We start from the raw sequence: 20410 nt of genomic DNA, 5'->3' as shown, positions 1-20410 counted from the left end.
CAGCTATATATCATATTAGACCCAGCTATATATCATATTAGACCCAGCTATATATCATATTAGACCAGCTATATATCACATCAGACCCAGCTATATATCACATCAGACCCAGCTATATCACATCAGACCCAGCTATATATCATATTAGACCCAGCTATGTATGCATCAGACCCCAGCTATATATCATATCAGACCCAGCTAAATATCATATCAGACCCAGCTATATATCACATCAGACCCAGCTATATATCACATCAGACCCAGCTATATATCATATCAGACCCAGCTGTATATCACATCATATTAGACCCAGCTATATATCACATCAGACTCAGCGATATATCACATCAGACCCAGCTATATATCACATTAGACCCAGCTATATATCATATCAGACCCAGCTATATATCATATTAGAACCAGCTATATATCAAATCATATTAGACCCAGCTATATATCATATCAGACCCAGCTATATATCATATTAGACCCAGCTATGTATCACATCATATTAGACCCAGCTATATATCACATCACATCAGACCCAGCTATATATCACATCATATTAGACCCAGCTATATATCACATCAGACCCAGCTATACATCATATTAGACCCATCTATATATAATATTACACCCAGCTATATATCATATCAGACCCAGCTATATATCACATCAGACCCAGCTATAAATCACATCATATTAGACACAGCTATATATCACATCGTATTAGACCTAGCTATATATCACATCAGACCCAGCTATATATCATATTACACCCAGCTATATATCATATTAGACCCAGCTATATATCATATTAGACCCAGCTATATATCATATCAGACCCAGCTATATATCACATCAGACCCAGCTAGATATCACATCAGACCCAGCTATATATCATATCAGACCCAGCTATATATCATATTAGACCCAGCTATATATCACTTCAGACCCAGCTATATATGATATTAGACCCAGCTATATATCATATTAGACCCAGCTATATATCATATTAGACCCAGCTATATATCATATTAGACCCAGCTATATATCACATCAGACCCAGCTATATATCACATCAGACCCAGCTATATATCACATCAGACCCAGCTATATATCATATTAGACCCAGCTATATATGACATCAGACCCAGCTATATATCATATCAGACCCAGCTAAATATCATATCAGACCCAGCTATATATCACATCAGACCCAGCTATATATCACATCAGACCCAGCTATATATCATATCAGACCCAGCTGTATATCATATCAGACCCAGCTATATATCACATCATATTAGACCCAGCTATATATCACATCAGACCCAGCTATATATCATATCAGACCCAGCTATATATCATATTAGACCCAGCTATATATCACATCAGACTCAGCGATATATCACATCAGACCCAGCTATATATCACATTAGACCCAGCTATATATCATATCAGACCCAGCTATATATCATATTAGACCCAGCTATATATCAAATCATATTAGACCCAGCTATATATCATATCAGACCCAGCTATATATCATATTAGACCCAGCTATGTATCACATCATATTAGACCCAGCTATATATCACATCACATCAGACCCAGCTATATATCACATCAGACCCAGCTATATATCACATCTGACCCAGCTGTATATCATATCAGACCCAGCTATATATCATATTAGACCCAGCTATATATCATATAAGACCCAGCTATAAATCACATCATATTAGACCCAGCTATATATCACATCATATTAGACCCAGCTATATATCATATTAGACCCAGCTATAAATCACATCATATTAGACCCAGCTATATATCACATCATATTAGACCCAGCTATATATTACATCAGACCCAGCTATATATCATATTAGACCCAGCTATATATCATATTACACCCAGCTATATATCATATCAGACCCAGCTATTTATCACATCAGACCCAGCTATAAATCACATCATATTAGACACAGCTATATATCACATTGTATTAGACCTAGCTATATATCACATCAGACCCAGCTATATATCATATTACACCCAGCTATATATCATATTAGACCCAGCTATATATCATATTAGACCCAGCTATATATCATATCAGACCCAGTTATATATCACATCAGACCCAGCTAGATATCACATCAGACCCAGCTATATATCATATCAGACCCAGCTATATATCATATTAGACCCAGCTATATATCACTTCAGACCCAGCTATATATCATATTAGACCCAGCTATATATCATATTAGACCCAGCTATATATCATATTAGACCCAGCTATATATCATATTAGACCCAGCTATATATCACATCAGACCCAGCTATATATCACATGAGACCCAGCTATATATCACATCAGACCCAGCTATATATCATATCAGACCCAGCTATATATCACATCATATTAGACCCAGCTATATATCATATCATATTAGACCCAGCTATATATCACATCATATTAGACCCAGCTATATATCACATCATATTAGACCCAGCTATATATCATATCAGACCCAGCTATATACCATATCAGACCCAGCTATATATCACATCACATCAGACCCAGCTATATATCACATCATATTAGACCCAGCTATATATCACATCATATCAGAACCAGCTATATATCATATCAGACCCATCTTTATATCACATCAGACCCAGCTATATATCATATTAGACCCAGCTATATATCACATCAGACCCAGCTATATATCACATCAGACCCAGCTATATATCATATTAGACCCAGCTATATATCATATTAGACCCAGCTATATATCACATCAGACCCAGCTATATATCACATCAGACCCAGCTATATATCACATCATATTAGACCCAGCTATATATCATATCAGACCCAGCTAGATATCACATCAGAACCAGCTATATATCATATCAGACCCAGCTATATATCATATCAGACCCAGCTATATATCACATCTGACCCAGCTATATATCATATCAGACCCAGCTATATATCACATCAGACCCAGCTATATATCATATCAGACCCAGCTATATATCATATTAGACCCAGCTATATATCACATCAGACCCAGCTATATATCAAATCAGACCCATCTATATATCATATCAGACCCAGCTATATATCACATCAGACCCAGCTATATATCATATCAGACCCAGCTGTATATCACATCATATTAGACCCAGCTATATATCACATCAGACCCAGCTATATATCACATCAGACCCAGCTATATATCACATTAGACCCAGCTATATATCATATCAGACCCAGCTATATATCATATTAGACCCAGCTATATATCAAATCATATTAGACCCAGCTATATATCATATCAGACCCAGCTATATATCATATTAGACCCAGCTATGTATCACATCATATTAGACCCAGCTATGTATCATATCAGACCCAGCTATAAATCACATCATATTAGACCCAGCTATATATCACATCATATTAGACCCAGCTATATATCACATCAGACCCAGCTATATATCATATTAGACCCAGCTATATATCATATTACACCCAGCTATATATCATATCAGACCCAGCTATATATCACTTCAGACCCAGCTATAAATCACATCATATTAGACACAGCTATATATCACATCGTATTAGACCTAGCTATATATCACATCAGACCCAGCTATATATCATATTACACCCAGCTATATATCATATTAGACCCAGCTATATATCATATTAGACCCAGCTATATATCATATCAGACCCAGCTATATATCACATCAGACCCAGCTAGATATCACATCAGACCCAGCTATATATTATATCAGACCCAGCTATATATCATATTAGACCCAGCTATATATCACTTCAGACCCAGCTAAATATGATATTAGACCCAGCTATATATCATATTAGACCCAGCTATATATCATATTAGACCCAGCTATATATCATATTAGACCCAGCTTTATATCACATCAGACCCAGCTATATATCACATCAGACCCAGCTATATATCACATCAGACCCAGCTATATATCATATCAGACCCAGCTATATATCACATCATATTAGACCCAGCTATATATCATATCAGACCCAGCTATATATCATATCAGACCCAGCTATATATCACATCACATCATACCCAGCTATATATCACATCATATTAGACCCAGCTATATATCACATCAGACCCAGCCATATATCATATTAGACCCAGCTATATATCATATTAGACCCAGCTATATATCACATCAGACCCAGCTATATATCACATCAGACCCAGCTATATATCACATCATATTAGACCCAGCTATATATCATATCAGACCCAGCTATATATCACATCAGAACCAGCTATATATAATATCAGACCCAGCTATATATCATATTAGACCCAGCTATATATCACATCAGACCCAGCTATATATCACATCAGACCCAGCTATATATCATATTAGACCCAGCTATATATGACATCAGACCCAGCTATATATCATATCAGACCCAGCTAAATATCATATCAGACCCAGCTATATATCACATCAGACCCAGCTATATATCACATCAGACCCAGCTATATATCACATCAGACCCAGCTATATATCACATCAGACCCAGCTATATATCACATCAGACCCAGCTATATATCATATTAGACCCAGCTATATATCACATCAGACCCAGCTATATATCACATCATATTAGACCCAGCTATATATCATATTAGACCCAGCTATATATCATATTAGACCCAGCTATATATCATATTAGACCGAGCTATATATCACATCAGACCCAGCTATATATCATATTAGACCCAGCTATATATCATATCAGACCCAGCTATATATCACATCAGACCCAGCTATATATCACATCAGACCCAGCTATATATCACATCAGACCCAGCTATATATCATATTAGACCCAGCTATATATCACATCAGACCCAGCTATATATCACATCATATTAGACCCAGCTATATATCATATCAGACCCAGCTATATATCACATCAGACCCAGCTATATATCACATCAGACCCAGCTGTATATCACATCAGACCCAGCTATATATCATATCAGACCCAGCTATATATCACATCAGACCCAACTATATATCATATTAGACCCAGCTATATATCACATCAGACCCAGCTATATATCATATTAGACCCAGCTATATATCATATTAGACCCAGCTATATATCATATCAGACCCAGCTATATATCATATCAGACCCAGCTATATATCATATCAGACCAAGCTATATATCACATCATATTAGACCCAGCTATATATCACATCATATTAGACCCAGCTATATATCATATCAGACCCAGCTATATATCACATCAGAACCAGCTATATATCATATCAGACCCAGCTATATATCACATCAGACCCAGCTATATATCATATCAGACCCAGCTATATATCACATCAGACCCAGCTATATATCACATCAGACCCAGCTATATATCACATCATATTAGACCCAGCTATATATCATATCAGACCCAGCTATATATCACATCAGAACCAGCTATATATCATATCAGACCCAGCTATATATCATATCAGACCCAGCTATATATCACATCTGACCCAGCTATATATCATATCAGACCCAGCTATATATCACATCAGACCCAGCTATATATCATATCAGACCCAGCTATATATCACATCAGAACCAGCTATATATCATATCAGACCCAGCTATATCATATCAGACCCAGCTATATATCACATCTGACCCAGCTATATATCATATCAGACCCAGCTATATATCACATCAGACCCAGCTATATATCATATCAGACCCAGCTATATATCACATCAGACCCAGCTATATAACACATCAGACCCAGTTATATATCACATTAGACCCATCTATATATCATATCAGACCCAGCTATATATCACATCAGACCCAGCTATATATCATATCAGACCCAGCTGTATATCACATCATATTAGACCCAGCTATATATCACATCAGACCCAGCTATATATCACATCAGACCCAGCTATATATCACATTAGACCCAGCTATATATCATATCAGACCCAGCTATATATCATATTAGACCCAGCTATATATCAAATCATATTAGACCCAGCTATATATCATATCAGACCCAGCTATATATCATATTAGACCCAGCTATGTATCACATCATATTAGACCCAGTTATATATCACATCATATTAGACCCAGCTATATATCACATCAGACCCAGCTATATATCATATTAGACACAGCTATATATCATATTAGACCCATCTATATATCATATTAGACCCAGCTATAAATCACATCATATTAGACCCAGCTATATATCACATCATATTAGACCCAGCTATATATCACATCAGACCCAGCTATATATCATATTAGACCCAGCTATATATCATATTACACCCAGCTATATATCATATCTGACCCAGCTATATATCACATCAGACCCAGCTATAAATCACATCATATTAGACACAGCTATATATCACATCGTATTAGACCTAGCTATATATCAGATCAGACCCAGCTATATATCATATTACACCCAGCTATATATCATATTAGACCCAGCTATATATCATATTAGACCCAGCTATATATCATATCAGACCCAGCTATATATCACATCAGACCCATCTAGATATCACATCAGACCCAGCTATATATCATATCAGACCCAGCTATATATCATATTAGACCCAGCTATATATCACTTCAGACCCAGCTATATATGATATTAGACCCAGCTATATATCATATTAGACCCAGCTATATATCACATCAGACCCAGCTATATATCACATCAGACCCAGCTATATATCACATCAGACCCAGCTATATATCATATCAGACCCAGCTATATATCACATCATATTAGACCCAGCTATATATCATATCATATTAGACCCAGCTATATATCACATCATATTAGACCCAGCTATATATCACATCATATTAGTCCCAGCTATATATCATATCAGACCCAGCTATATATCATATCAGACCCAGCTATATATCACATCACATCAGACCCAGCTATATATATCACATCATATTAGACCCAGCTATATATCACATCATATCAGACCCAGCTATATCATATCAGACCCAGCTATATATCACATCAGACCCAGCTATATATCATATTAGACCCAGCTATATATCACATCAGACCCAGCTATATATCACATCAGACCCAGCTATATATCACATCAGACCCAGCTATATATCATATTAGACCCAGCTATATATCACATCAGACCCAGCTATATATCACATCAGACCCAGCTATATATCACATCAGACCCAGCTATATGTCATATCAGACCCAGCTATATATCACATCAGACCCAGCTATATATCACATCAGACCCAGCTATATATCATATCAGACCCAGCTATATATCACATCATATTAGACCCAGCTATATATCATATTAGACCCAGCTATATATCATATTAGACCCAGCTATATATCATATCAGACCCAGCTATATATCATATTAGACCCAGCTATATATCATATCAGACCCAGCTATATATCATATTAGACCCAGCTATATATCACATCAGACCCAGCTATACATCATATTAGACCCAGCTATATATCACATCAGACCCAGCTATATATCATATCAGACCCAGCTATATATCATATCAGACCCAGCTATATATCATATCAGACCCAGCTATATATCACATCATATTAGACCCAGCTATATATCATATTAGACCCAGCTATATATCACATCAGACCCAGCTAAATATCACATCAGACCCAGCTATATATCACATCAGACCCAGCTATATATCATATTAGACCCAGCTATATTTCATATTAGACCCAGCTATATATCACATCAGACCCAGCTATATATCATATTAGACCCAGCTATATATCATATCAGACCCAGCTATATATCACATCAGACCCAGCTATATATCACATCAGACCCAGCTATATATCACATCAGACCCAGCTATATATCATATTAGACCCAGCTATATATCACATCAGACCCAGCTATATATCACATCATATTAGACCCAGCTATATATCATATCAGACCCAGCTATATATCACATCAGACCCAGCTATATATCACATCAGACCCAGCTGTATATCACATCAGACCCAGCTATATATCATATCAGACCCAGCTATATATCACATCAGACCCAACTATATATCATATTAGACCCAGCTATATATCATATCAGACCCAGCTATATATCACATCAGACCCAGCTATATATCATATTAGACCCAGCTATATATCATATTAGACCCAGCTATATATCATATCAGACCCAGCTATATATCATATCAGACCCAGCTATATATCATATCAGACCCAGCTATATATCACATCATATTAGACCCAGCTATATATCATATCAGACCCAGCTATATATCACATCATATTAGACCCAGCTATGTATCATATCAGACCCAGCTATATATCACATCAGAACCAGCTATATATCATATCAGACCCAGCTATATATCACATCAGACCCAGCTATATATCATATCAGACCCAGCTATATATCACATCAGACCCAGCTATATATCACATCAGACCCAGCTATATATCACATCACATTAGACCCAGCTATATATCATATCAGACCAAGCTATATATCACATCAGAACCAGCTATATATCATATCAGACCCAGCTATATATCATATCAGACCCAGCTATATATCACATCTGACCCAGCTAAATATCATATCAGACCCAGCTATATATCACATCAGACCCAGCTATATATCATATCAGACCCAGCTATATATCACATCAGACCCAGCTATATAACACATCAGACCCAGTTATATATCACATCAGACCCATCTATATATCATATCAGACCCAGCTATATATCACATCAGACCCAGCTATATATCATATCAGACCCAGCTGTATATCACATCATATTAGACCCAGCTATATATCACATCAGACCCAGCTATATATCACATCAGACCCAGCTATATATCACATTAGACCCAGCTATATATCATATCAGACCCAGCTATATATCATATTAGACCCAGCTATATATCAAATCATATTAGACCCAGCTATATATCATATCAGACCCAGCTATATATCACATCATATTAGACCCAGCTATATATCACATCAGACCCAGCTATATATCATATTAGACCCAGCTATGTATCATATTAGACCCAGCTATATATCATATTAGACCCAGCTATATATCATATTAGACCCAGCTATATATCATATTAGACCCAGCTATATATCATATTAGACCCAGCTATGTATCATATTAGACCCAGCTATATATCACATCATATTAGACCCAGCTATATATCATATTAGACCCAGCTATGTATCACATCATATTAGACCCAGTTATATATCACATCATATTAGACCCAGCTATATATCACATCAGACCCAGCTATATATCATATTAGACCCAGCTATATATCCTATCAGACCCAGCTATATATCATATTAGACACAGCTATATATCATATTAGACCCAGCTATATATCATATTACACCCAGCTATATATCATATCTGACCCAGCTATATATCACATCAGACCCAGCTATAAATCACATCATATTAGACACAGCTATATATCACATCGTATTAGACCTAGCTATATATCACATCAGACCCAGCTATATATCATATTACACCCAGCTATATATCATATTAGACCCAGCTATATATCATATTAGACCCAGCTATATATCATATCAGACCCAGCTATATATCACATCAGACCCAGCTAGATATCACATCAGACCCAGCTATATATCATATCAGACCCAGCTATATATCATATTAGACCCAGCTATATATCACTTCAGACCCAGCTATATATGATATTAGACCCAGCTATATATCATATTAGACCCAGCTATATATCACATCAGACCCAGCTATATATCACATCAGACCCAGCTATATATCACATCAGACCCAGCTATATATCATATCAGACCCAGCTATATATCACATCATATTAGACCCAGCTATATATCATATCATATTAGACCCAGCTATATATCACATCATATTAGACCCAGCTATATATCACATCATATTAGACCCAGCTATATATCATATCAGACCCAGCTATATATCATATCAGACCCAGCTATATATCACATCACATCAGACCCAGCTATATATCACATCATATTAGACCCAGCTATATATCACATCATATCAGACCCAGCTATATATCATATCAGACCCAGCTATATATCACATCAGACCCAGCTATATATCATATTAGACCCAGCTATATATCACATCAGACCCAGCTATATATCACATCAGACCCAGCTATATATCATATTAGACCCAGCTATATATCACATCAGACCCAGCTATATATCACATCAGACCCAGCTATATATCACATCAGACCCAGCTATATGTCATATCAGACCCAGCTATATATCACATCAGACCCAGCTATATATCACATCAGACCCAGCTATATATCATATCAGACCCAGCTATATATCACATCATATTAGACCCAGCTATATATCATATTAGACCCAGCTATATATCATATCAGACCCAGCTATATATCATATTAGACCCAGCTATATATCATATCAGACCCAGCTATATATCATATTAGACCCAGCTATATATCACATCAGACCCAGCTATACATCATATTAGACCCAGCTGTATATCACATCAGACCCAGCTATATATCATATCAGACCCAGCTATATATCATATCAGACCCAGCTATATATCATATCAGACCCAGCTATATATCACATCATATTAGACCCAGCTATATATCATATTAGACCCAGCTATATATCACATCAGACCCAGCTAAATATCACATCAGACCCAGCTATATATCATATCAGACCCAGCTATATATCACATCATATTAGACCCAGCTATATATCATATCATATTAGACCCAGCTATATATCACATCATATTAGACCCAGCTATATATCACATCATATTAGACCCAGCTATATATCATATCAGACCCAGCTATATATCATATCAGACCCAGCTATATATCACATCACATCAGACCCAGCTATATATCACATCATATTAGACCCAGCTATATATCACATCATATCAGACCCAGCTATATATCATATCAGACCCAGCTATATATCATATTAGACCCAGCTATATATCACTTCAGACCCAGCTATATATGATATTAGACCCAGCTATATATCATATTAGACCCAGCTATATATCACATCAGACCCAGCTATATATCACATCAGACCCAGCTATATATCACATCAGACCCAGCTATATATCATATCAGACCCAGCTATATATCACATCATATTAGACCCAGCTATATATCATATCATATTAGACCCAGCTATATATCACATCATATTAGACCCAGCTATATATCACATCATATTAGACCCAGCTATATATCATATCAGACCCAGCTATATATCATATCAGACCCAGCTATATATCACATCACATCAGACCCAGCTATATATCACATCATATTAGACCCAGCTATATATCACATCATATCAGACCCAGCTATATATCATATCAGACCCAGCTATATATCACATCAGACCCAGCTATATATCATATTAGACCCAGCTATATATCACATCAGACCCAGCTATATATCACATCAGACCCAGCTATATATCATATTAGACCCAACTATATATCACATCAGACCCAGCTATATATCACATCAGACCCAGCTATATATCACATCAGACCCAGCTATATGTCATATCAGACCCAGCTATATATCACATCAGACCCAGCTATATATCACATCAGACCCAGCTATATATCATATCAGACCCAGCTATATATCACATCATATTAGACCCAGCTATATATCATATTAGACCCAGCTATATATCATATTAGACCCAGCTATATATCATATCAGACCCAGCTATATATCATATTAGACCCAGCTATATATCATATCAGACCCAGCTATATATCATATTAGACCCAGCTATATATCACATCAGACCCAGCTATACATCATATTAGACCCAGCTATATATCACATCAGACCCAGCTATATATCATATCAGACCCAGCTATATATCATATCAGACCCAGCTATATATCATATCACACCCAGCTATATATCACATCATATTAGACCCAGCTATATATCATATTAGACCCAGCTATATATCACATCAGACCCAGCTAAATATCACATCAGACCCAGCTATATATCACATCAGACCCAGCTATATATCATATCAGACCCAGCTATATATCACATCATATTAGACCCAGCTATATATCATATCATATTAGACCCAGCTATATATCACATCATATTAGACCCAGCTATATATCACATCATATTAGACCCAGCTATATATCATATCAGACCCAGCTATATATCATATCAGACCCAGCTATATATCACATCACATCAGACCCAGCTATATATCACATCATATTAGACCCAGCTATATATCACATCATATCAGACCCAGCTATATATCATATCAGACCCAGCTATATATCACATCAGACCCAGCTATATATCATATTAGACCCAGCTATATATCACATCAGACCCAGCTATATATCACATCAGACCCAGCTATATATCATATTAGACCCAGCTATATATCACATCAGACCCAGCTATATATCACATCAGACCCAGCTATATATCACATCAGACCCAGCTATATGTCATATCAGTCCCAGCTATATATCACATCAGACCCAGCTATATATCACATCAGACCCAGCTATATATCATATCAGACCCAGCTATATATCATATCAGACCCAGCTATATATCACATCATATTAGACCCAGCTATATATCATATTAGACCCAGCTATATATCATATTAGACCCAGCTATATATCACATCAGACCCAGCTATATATCACATCAGACCCAGCTATATATCATATTAGACCCAGCTATATATCATATCAGACCCAGCTATATATCATATTAGACCCAGCTATATATCACATCAGACCCAGCTATACATCATATTAGACCCAGCTATATATCACATCAGACCCAGCTATATATCATATCAGACCCAGCTATATATCATATCAGACCCAGCTATATATCACATCATATTAGACCCAGCTATATATCATATCAGACCCAGCTATATATCACATCAGACCCAGCTATATATCATATCAGACCCAGCTATATATCACATCGTATTAGACCCAGCTATATATCATATCAGACCCAGCTATATATCACATCATATTAGACCCAGCTATATATCATATCAGACCCAGCTATATATCACATTATACCCAGCTATATATCACATCAGACCCAGCTATATATCATATCAGACCCAGCTATATATCACATCAGACCCAGCTATATATCATATCAGACCCAGCTATACATCATATTAGACCCAGCTATATATCACATCAGACCCAGCTATATGTCATATCAGACCCAGCTATATATCACATCAGACCCAGCTATATATCACATCAGACCCAGCTATATATCACATCAGACCCAGCTATATATCATATCAGACCCAGCTATATATCATATCAGACCCAGCTATATATCACATCATATTAGACCCAGCTATATATCATATCAGACCCAGCTATATATCACATCATATTAGACCCAGCTATATATCACATCAGACCCAGCTATATATCACATCATATTAGACCCAGCTATATATCACATCAGACCCAGCTATATATCATATCAGACCCAGCTATATATCACATCAGACCCAGCTATATATCATATCAGACCCAGCTATATATCACATCAGACCCAGCTATATATCATATCAGACCCAGCTATATATCATATCAGACCCAGCTATATATCACATCAGACCCAGCTATATATCATATCAGACCCAGCTATATATCACATCAGACCCAGCTATACATCATATTAGACCCAGCTATATATCATATTAGACCCAGCTATATATCACATCAGACCCAGCTATATATGTAAAGCATCTGTGTGTAGCTGGTGTAGATGAGTCAGGCGCAGGACAGCAGGTATGAGTCATGTACTCAATTTTACTCAACATTAATAACAATACACGTCAATAAATCCAAGGCCACAATTACGGACAGCACTATAATAAACAATCACTCACAGACAAACATGGGGGGAACAGAGGGTTAAATAATGAACAAGTAATTGGGGGATTGAAACCAGGTGTGTAAAACAAAGACAAAACAAATGGAAAATGAAAAGTGGATCGGCGATGGCTAGAAGGCCTGTGACGTCGACCGCCGAACGCCGCCCGAACAAGGAGAGGGACCGACTGCGGCGGAAGTCGTGACAATATATCATATCAGACCCAGCTATATATAATTTCTAATATCAGACCCAGTTATATATCATGTATAATATCAGTACCTGCTATATATATTATATCATTTTAGACCCAGCTATATGTGATATATCATATCAGACACACCTATATATCATTTTAGACCCAGTTATATATCATGTATAATGTCAGACCAAGCTATATATCATATATAATATCAGATCCAGCTATATGTTATATATTATTACAGACCCAGCTACATATCATGTATGATATTTGACCCAGCTACACAGTACCAGTCAAAGGTTTGGACACACCTACTCAGTCAAGGGTTTTTCTTTATTGTTACTATTTTCTACATTGTTGAATAATAGTGAAGACACCAATACTATGAAATAACACATATGAAATCATGTAGTAACCAAAAAAGTGTTAAAAAAAATCTAAATATATTTTAGATTTTAGATTCATCAAAGTAGCCACCCTTTGCCTTGATGACAGCTTTGCACACTCTTGGCATTTTCTCAACCAGCTCACCTGGAATGCTTTTCCAACAGTCTTGAAGGAGTTCCCACATATGCTGAGCACTTGTTGGCTGCTTTTCCTTCACTCTGCAGTCTAACTCATCCCAAACCATCTCAATTTGAATTTGTTCTAGACTTGGGGACTGTGAAGAGACCTCTTGTGGCATGTCTTGTGGGGTATGCATGGGCGTCCGAGCTGGGCACCAGCAGTTTAGACAGACAGCTCGGTGCATTCAACATATCAATACCGCTCATACAAACAAGTAGTGATGAAGTCAATCTCTCCTCCTCATTGAGGCAGCTTCATTAAATAGTACCCGCAAAACACCAGTCTCCAAGTCAACAGTGAAGTAGTGACTCCGGGATACTGGCTTTCTAGGCAGAGTTCCTCTGTCCAGTGTCTGTGTTCTTTAGCCCATCTTAATATTTTCTTTTTATTGACCAGTCTGAGATATGGCTTTTCTTTGCATCTCTTCCTAGAAGGCCAGCATCCGGGAGTTGTCTTTTCACTGTTGAAGTTAAGACTGGTGTTTTGCAGGTACTATTTAATTAAGTTGCCAGTTGAGGACTTGTGAGGCGTCTGTTTCTTAAACTAGACACTCTAATGTACTTGTCCTCTTGCTCAGTTGTGCACCGGGACCTCCCACTCCTCTTTCTATTCTGGTTAGAGCCAGTTTGTGGTGTAGGGAGTAGTACACAGCGCTGTACGAGATCTTCAGTTTCTTGGCAATTTCTCACATGGAATAGCCATCATTTCTCAGAACAAGAATAGACTGATGAGTTTCAGAAGAAAGGTCTTTGTTTCTGGCCATTTTGAGCCTGTAATCAAACCCACAAATGCTGATGCTCCAGATACTCAACTAGTCTTAAGAAGGCCAGTTGTATTGCTTCTTTAATCAGTACAACAGTTTTCAGCTGTGCTAACATAATTGCAAAAGGGTTTTCTAATGATCCTAATGATCCTTTTAAAATGATCAACTTGGATTAGCTAACACAACGTGCCATTGGAACACAGGGGTGATGGTTGCTGATAATGGGCCTCTGTACACCTATGCAGATATTCCATAAAAAATCTGCCATTTCCTGCTACAATAGTCATTTACAACATTAACAATGTCTACACTGTATTTCTGATCAATTTGATGTTATTTTAATGGACAAAAAATGTGCTCTTCTTCCAAAAACAAGGACATTTCTGAGTCACCCCAAACTTTTGAACGGTAGTGTATGTAAACATTTTTAAAGTGACTAGTGTTCCATTATTAAAGTGGCCAGTGATTCCATGTCTATGTATACAGGGCAGCAGCCTCTAATGTGCAGGGATGAGTAACCGGGTGGTAGCCGGCTAGTGATGACTATTTAACAGTCTGATGGCCTTGTGATAGAAGCTGTTCTTCAGTCTCTCAGTCCCAGCTTTGATGCACCTGTACTGACCTTGCCTTCTGGATGATAGCGGGGTGAACAGGCAGTGGCTCGGGTGGTTGTTATCCTTGATGGCCTTTTTGGACTTCCTGTGACATCAGTTGATGTTGAGATGTGTCTGTTACTTGAACTCTGTGAAGCATTTATTTGGGCTGCAATTTCTGAAGCTGGTAACTGTAATGAACCCATCCTCTGCAGCAGAGGTAACTCTGGGTCTTCCTTTCCTGTGGCGGTCCTCATGAGAGACAGTTTTATCATAGAGCTTTATGGTTTTTGCGACTGCATTTTAAGAAACTTTCAAAGTTCTTGAAATTTTCCTGATTGACTCACCTTAATGTCTTAAAGTGATGATGGACTGTCGTTTCTCTTTGCTTATTTGAGCTGTTCTTGCCATAATATGGACTTGGTCTTTTACCAAATAGCACTATCTTCTGTATACCACCCTTACCTTGTCACAACACAACTGATTGTCTCAAACAAAATTATGAAGGAATTAAATTCCCCAAATTAACTTTTAACAAGGCACACTTGTTAATTGAAATGCATTCCAGGTGACTACCTCATGAAGTTGGTTGAGAGAATGCCAAGAGTGTGCAAAGCTGTCTACTTTCCTCTCAGCTTCTATTTTCCCCTAACAGACATGGATGACTAGCTACTTACCTATTATTCAGGGGTCAAGCAGGGTTACGTCCCAAATGGGATCCTATTCTCTTTATAGTGCAATCATTTTGACCAGGGCCCATAGTATCTAGTAGTGAGATTCTTCCTCTGAATCCAACAGGGCTCCGGTCCCTCTGGTCAAAAGTAGTGTACTATATAGGGAATAGGGTGCCATAGGGCTCTGGTCTAAAGTAGTGCACTATATAGGGAATAGGGTGCCATAGGGCTCTGGTCTAAAGTAGTGCACTATATAGGGAATAGGGTGCCATAGGGCTCTGGTCTAAAGTAGTGCACTATATAGGGAATAGGGTGCCATAGGGCTCTGGTCTAAAGTAGTGCACTACATAGGGAATAGGGTGCCATTCAGGATGCACACCATGATGAATAGCAACACCGTGTCCTTCTAGGTATCCTTGAACTCTGTAATTGCCCAAAAAAATCCAATGAGACATTTTTGTATTTTTTTAATCAACACTCTACTTTTTAAGCACATCTGAGGAAGGAAACGTCACTGTGTGATGCGAGCGTTTTTGTGTGTGTGTGTGTGTGTGTGTGTGTGTGTGTGTGTGTGTGTGTGTGTGTGTGTGTGTGTGTGTGTGTGTGTGTGTGTGTGTGTGTGCGCTTGTGTGCCTACTTCCAACCCTCCTCTTTCTCCTTTTCTCTGAGATCAATGTTTGTCTGTTTGTTAGTGTAATGCATTATTAATTAGTCTAGCGAGGTACCCCTTTGAAGTTGCACTAACTAACGATTTCACATTCATCTAACAGAATCTGGATTCTAGCCACAAGCCTTTAAGGAAATCACTAGCATAACTTCTCATAGGATTTAATCAGGAACGACTAGATCAAAGAGTCTCTCTACATAGTTAAAAACAAACGTTTCTATATACTGCCAGTTATGTTGGCTTGTAACCGTAGTGGAACCTTTTTTTGAAGGTTCTAGAAAAGAACCAAAAGCTCATAAGATTCTGAATGGAACCTGTATGGTTCTACAGCGGGGTTTCCGGTTTAATTTAATAGCCATATTATATTGTTACAATTCCATCTGTTTTATTATTGTGTTCGATAACAAGTTGAATCAGGTGCACAAACTCTAGAACAGCTGGGGGTGGGTCCTTGACAAGAGAATTGAGAACAAACAGCTGAGTAAAAAGTTCTCAAGTTATACAGGGATATAAATGAGCCTTTTTACAAAACACCATCCTTACTGGATGTAGTCTAATGTAACATGTGATTACAAAACAAAACAGATTATATCAACTCGGAATGACACTCTCACTCATGGTTGCACAAAAAGAACAGTCCGCAAACCACGCCCCCAAAAATATTCTAATGAGCCTCCTCCCCTACTTTATAATTATCACTGAAAAAGGAAAGGACCCTTTGTTGAACTGCAGAGAACCACTGAAGGGCTCAAAGGGTTATTTGGGTCAGTTTGGTTCCACATAGAACCATCATACTTCCCAAAGAACCATTGAGGAACCCTCATTTGTTAGTGTACACATATATGTTACCATGTTCAACTATACAAAAGAGAGAGACACACAGAGAGTGCAAGGGAGTGTGTGTGTGTGTGTGTGTGTGTGTGTGTGTGTGTGTGTGTGTGTGTGTGTGTGTGTGTGTGTGTGTGTGTGTGTGTGTGTGTGTGTGTGTGTGTGTGTGTGTGTGTGCGTGTGCGTGTGCATGCGTGCGTGTGTCTGATACGAAGACATAGTATAGCAGTATCTTGTAGAAAAGGTGATTCAGAGATTATTTCTCTGGAGAGAGATGGATAGAGAGATTCTGAAAAACAGAGGTCTTATTTCTCTAAGGAGAGAGATGGATAGAGAGATTCTGAAAGAGAAAGGTCTTATTTCTCTGGAGAGAGATGGATAGAGAGAGATTCTGAAAAAGAGAGGTCTTATTTATGTGGAGACAGATGGATAGAGAGATTCTGAAAGAGAAAGGTCTTATTTCTCTAAGGAGAGAGATAGAGAGATTCTGAAAAACAGAGGTCTTATTTATGTGGAGAGAGATGAATAGAGAGATTCTGAAAGAGAAAGATCGTATTTCTCTAAGGAGAGAGATGGATAGAGAGATTCAGAAAAAGAGAGGTCTTATTTATGTGGAGAGAGATGGATAGAGAGAGATTCTGAAAAACAGAGGTCTTATTTATGTGGAGAGAGATGGATAGAGAGATTCTGAAAAACAAAGGTCATATTTATCTAAGGAGAGAGATGGATAGAGAGATTCTGAAAGAGAGGTCTTATTTATCTGGAGAGAGATGGATAGAGAGAGATTCTGAAAGAGAAAGGTCTTATTTCTCTGGAGAGAGATGGATAGAGAGAGATTCTGAAAAACAGAGGTCTTATTTCTCTAAGGAGAGAGATGGATAGAGAGATTCAGAAAAAGAGAGGCTTATTTATGTGGAGACAGATGGATAGAGAGAGATTCTGAAAAACAGAGGTTTTATTTATGTGGAGAGAGATGGATAGAGAGATTCAGAAAAAGAGAGGTCTTAATTATGTGGAGAGAGATGGATAGAGAGATTCTGAAAAACAGAGGTCTTATTTCTCTAAAGAGAGACATAGAGAGATTCCGAAAAAGAGAGGTCTTATTTATGTGGAGAGAGATGGATAGAGATATTCTGAAAGAGAAAGGTCTTATTTCTCTAAGGAGAGAGCTGGATAGAGAGATTCTGAAAGAGAAAGGTTTTATTTCTTTAAGGAGAGTGATCGATAGAGAGATTCTGAAAAACAGAGGTCTTATTTCTCTAAGGAGAGAGATGGATAGAGAGAGATTCTGAAAGAGAAAGGTCTTATTTCTCTAAGGAGAGAGATGGATAGAGAGATTCTGAAAGAGAAAGTTTTTATTTCTCTAAGGAGGGTGATCGATAGAAAGATTCAGAAAAAGAGAGGTCTTATTTCTCCAAGGAGATGAGATGAGTGAAATTACAGCCTTTATTTTCTTTGACTACTCAGAATGAAAGAAGTGTTTGTAGTAGCACAAAGAACCCTTGAGCAGTCAAGGATTTCTCTCTCATAAAGCTGGGTGGTATTGCTATCATCCTTGATGCTGTGAATCGTCGACGCTTTAGTGGTTAAACACACCCCGCTGCAGCTACAAGTGAGTCCCCATAATGTTCAACATGGTTTCACTCAGTAGGAGCAGACTGTGGAACAGAGCATTACCCGCAGACACCCAATACGTGGCCAGATCCCACTGTGAAATCATTGGCCTGATGGAGGGATGGAGGGAGGGAGAGAGACAGAAGGTGGAAAGGAGGACAAAACTGGGTTCTAACATGGTAGACCACAGGGCAGGAGAAGAGGGAAGAGGGTTGGCTGAGAGGTGCGTTTTTGCTGGTCTGTGTGTCTCTCTGTGTGTACATGTGTGTGTGTGTGTGTGTGTGTGTGTGTGTGTGTGTGTGTGTGTGTGTGTGTGTGTGCGTGTGTGC

Source organism: Salmo trutta, chromosome 19 (genome assembly GCF_901001165.1).
Source record: "Salmo trutta chromosome 19, fSalTru1.1, whole genome shotgun sequence".
Lineage (NCBI taxonomy): Eukaryota > Metazoa > Chordata > Actinopteri > Salmoniformes > Salmonidae > Salmo > Salmo trutta.
The sequence above is the reverse complement of the archived record's forward strand: the minus strand, read 5'-3'. Positions refer to the sequence as shown.